Source organism: Kryptolebias marmoratus, linkage group LG12 (genome assembly GCF_001649575.2).
Source record: "Kryptolebias marmoratus isolate JLee-2015 linkage group LG12, ASM164957v2, whole genome shotgun sequence".
In the NCBI taxonomy this organism is placed as follows: Eukaryota; Metazoa; Chordata; class Actinopteri; order Cyprinodontiformes; family Rivulidae; genus Kryptolebias; species Kryptolebias marmoratus.
This window is the reverse complement of record NC_051441.1, coordinates 999,961-1,003,866: the sequence shown is the minus strand read 5'-3', so window position 1 is coordinate 1,003,866 and position 3,906 is coordinate 999,961. Positions and strand designations below refer to the sequence as shown.

At 39.7% G+C, this 3,906-nt stretch overlaps 1 pseudogene; it reads left to right on the top strand.

The window, feature by feature from the left end:
• The window catches only part of LOC112449990, a 4,851-nt pseudogene extending 2,282 nt beyond the window's left edge, over positions 1–2,569 (top strand).
• Positions 2,570–3,906: the final 1,337 nt, after the last annotated feature.

Here is a 3,906-nt window from a genome sequence, read left to right as displayed (position 1 = left end):
CACACACACACACACACACACACACACACCCCACAGAGAGGCTTCCCCAGAGCGTAAATGTGGAGGTGAAGCAAAAGAACATGAGTCTGAAAAAAGAAAAAGACATTTTATCTGTTAAAAATAAAAGCTGAGGTCAGCTGTAACAGTTTCATCATGCATTTATTTCCTTTCTGAATATGAATAATGCAGGTTGCATAAACTTAATTAGGTTTTCATAAAGCTTCAGATGTTTATATCAGTTAGAATCAGAATCTTTACTGTCATTATATTATGGAAACACAACGAAGGTATGAGTGAATATTAAGTGAATGTATGATTTTATCTGTAAATACAGCAGTTACGGCTAAATTAATGACAGAATCATTGGCAAATAAATGCATTCAGCCCCTGATTCATTCATTTATTTAAAAACAAGTAACTTTTCTACAGTCCGAATATTAGCCCAGTGTCTGTCGGGGCAGATGAGATTTAAAAGTTCATCTTGTTTTTGTTTGTGAGGCACCAGATTTACAAATATATAAACCCAAAAGGGTCGCTTATTTAATTGGCTGCTGGTTATTTCATATCTCATCAGCGTTCTTCACACACACGCGCACACGTATGTATTAAAGAAAGGATAAGAAAAAACGTTACAATTACATCTTGGCAGTCTGATGGAGCAAAACACAACAATTACCGGCTCGCGGCAGTGCATGTGACTGTCACGCCCCTCTGCGTTAAAGGACAGCAGCAACAAGCTCCTGTTGGCTCACGTGCGCCTTTATGTCCCCTCAGCAAAACTAAATATGTCACTAACAAACATTAAACGGAAATGGTTAAAGACATTAGCCAGACTGTGTAAAATCAGGGTATATAAACCATTATACTGGCGACATGCAGCGGTACGGCAACAGGCACGGGACAATTGCAGTTTGTGACAGATTGCGCAATCAGAGGTGAGGCTCGGCTCGTTGCTGCCGCACCTCGTGTTTCATCTTCGTATTTGAACAGGAAATATGCAATTTCAGCGATTTTGACTATAAAAATGTTCAAAAATTAGTCAAACATAAAGATCAGTGGACAAATATTAATATTAATTTTATGTTATCATTTTTTTCTTGTCATTTGGCTCGAGGCTTATTCTCCATGGATCATCCGAAGATTACAGGTGGAAAAATGTCAGATCTCAGCAGATACTCACAGGTTGAACTCCAAGCGCCAGGATCTGACGGATGCTCTCTGCCCCCGAGCAACTTTCTGGAAATAAAAGTTTATGATTCCCAGATCGTTGGAGCTGGACGGAACCAGCATGAAGTCCACATGAGGGCGAACCTTCCTGTGTCAGGAGCAGATACAGTGACTGAAAGGTTACAGAATGAGCTGGAAGGAGACGGTAAGAAAGCCCTGAAGAGACAGGTGAAGAGGGAACTTTGGAGGAGTTCTTCACCGAAGAGGGATGATCTGGCCTGGAGACTGCGAGTCCGCTGGTCCAGAACCAGCGCTGCCTTCACGTGTTCCTGCAAAAAAAAACTACGGATCGTAACTACATCCCATCAGTTTTACTGATGGAGACGGTTGAAACAGTTGTCTTCATCGTCCCTCATAACTTCTCTGTTTCTGCTTTCATTTCTCTTATTCTCAATCTGTATTATTATTATTATTATTATTATTATTATTATTATTATTATTATTATTATTATTATTATTATTATGTTTCAGACCACTCTGACTCCTTACAGCACAATAAGAAAAGCAGTGCTCAGTAGTTGTCATTGCATTGTGAATATTTGGCTCTTAATTGCCATTCCTGGACATAGAATTACTGTTCTGATACGATCAGACGTTCCCCAATAAGACTCACAGATTCATGATTGTAGTAAAATATGCATAAAGTAGCATGATGTCTAAAAAACACTGATATTGTTGGGAGCTCCTGTGGAAGCTGTGAGTGAGGCTGATATATGATTTTCTACAACAACAAACATAAATAAATAATTTCCAAATCAATCTGGAGTCATTTCACTGAGGTTTGTAGAAGTTTTGTTCTGTGTAAACATGACAGATGTAACTGAACTGGGGTCTGATCTGAGGTTGTAAATAAAAAAATATCTGAGTGGAAACAGGAATGATTCAGACGGGCTGGAAGGTCTTCATCATTTAACGAGGAAGGATCAGAACTGAATTCCAGGTATGTCTCAGAAGGTCTTCCTCCTGAAGGAACTGGGGGAGAACCTCTTATTTAATGGTATTTTAGTTTTATTTATCTCTTTGAGTTAAAGTTTCTCAACCTGAGGCTCTGGACCTGAAAGGGGCCTCAGGACGATGGATGGAGGAGATCATATATTAGTTTTAATTTTAATTATTTTATAATCACGCGTTGGGTTTTTTTTTTTTTGCATTTGTGGCATTTGCATCAGTGCAACAAACCAACAGGTTGGAAAACAACTCATCTCTGTTTTATCGTTTCCCCTCAAAAGGTGAACCAGCATGTCCACAAACCCGAGGCCACGGTCCGCTTCAGGTTCCACTATGTATATGTTTATGAATCAGACACAGAAAGACATGTTTGTGTCATCAGGATGCGGTTTAACCCCCAAAGGCTTCAGTTTAGGTTTACAGCGAAGACGAGGCAACAAGCAGCAGGAAGTGGAGTCCCGCATCACATTTAAACAGAAAAGAAAGAAAGCAGGAAACTGCAGGTTCTAGAGAAATGTTGAGAGGAAAGAACTCCTCACAGATCTGCTCGGTTTCTACTTCAGCTGCAAACGGAAGCCAGCTGATTCAGAAGGTTTCTGAAAGAATGCTGCCTGCATCAGGACCGAGCTGGAAATCAGTCTGCAGACTCATCGTGATGTAGAAACTCCAGAACTTCTTCAGAGATAGAAGAACTGTGATGTCTGAGTCCGACCGTTTTCATGCAGTAAAGCCATCATTCGCTGGTCCACTCCGGTTTTACATCAACATGCAACCCTGCAGAGTCAAAACAGCTGGACCCCCGTCTGAGATCAGTCCAGATGTTAGAGTCAGTTAATGTTCGATGTTTGTGCAGCAGCATGAGTGGCCTCAGATGTTTTCAGTGGCAGCAGACCATAAATCTAAAGCTGAAGGATTCTGATGTTTTGTTACGATAATGGAGCCAGCGCTTCAAAGATCGTGGCATTACGTTTCTGCAGCGAGTGTTAAGTCATATTAGCTCATAAATTACTGAAAAATGTGACTTTTTTTAGTTTTTGTCTGTTGTGTCTGTTGTTTACTCTGTCAGAAAATACTTCATAAATCGAAACATATCTGTGCTAAAGAGATAAATCACACATCACTGTAAGACTTTAGTAATTTATTAGGTCCACAAATGGAAGGTTTGCTCCTAAATGCACTTTTTTATAACACACACACATACACACACATTCAGATGAATCTCTCCACTGTATGAAAGGCAGAACTATTTTTTTTAATCTAAATTTTTCCTGTTTTTGGTCATTTGGGATTTCCAAAATGATTTATATTTGCGTCCAAATATTGTAAGAACAATTGTTTTTAACTTTCTTCAAGGTCAAAGGTTTGCATACACTGAGATTATGATGCCTTGTACTGTGTTTACTGATCTACAAAACTGTAAAAAAAATACAATAAAATAAACAGTTAAAAATTAAAGTAAAATTGCAATAAAACTAATTGTTATTTTACTGTTTAAAAGTTCTGATTTAATATTTTTGCTACAATGCCCACTGTGGAAAGGCCCGAGGGTCCAGACAGCTTGAGTCAACACCTGTTGCTGAGTCAAATCCACCCGCTTGCTTCGTGCTCACGGTGAATCCAGCCTCTGCTGGGAGGTCTGCGGCCCACACCTTTCACCTACTTTGAACCACCCAGACGTCCGACAAGACTCAAATTACCATGACAGACTTGTCAGACTACCAGATGAGTAGG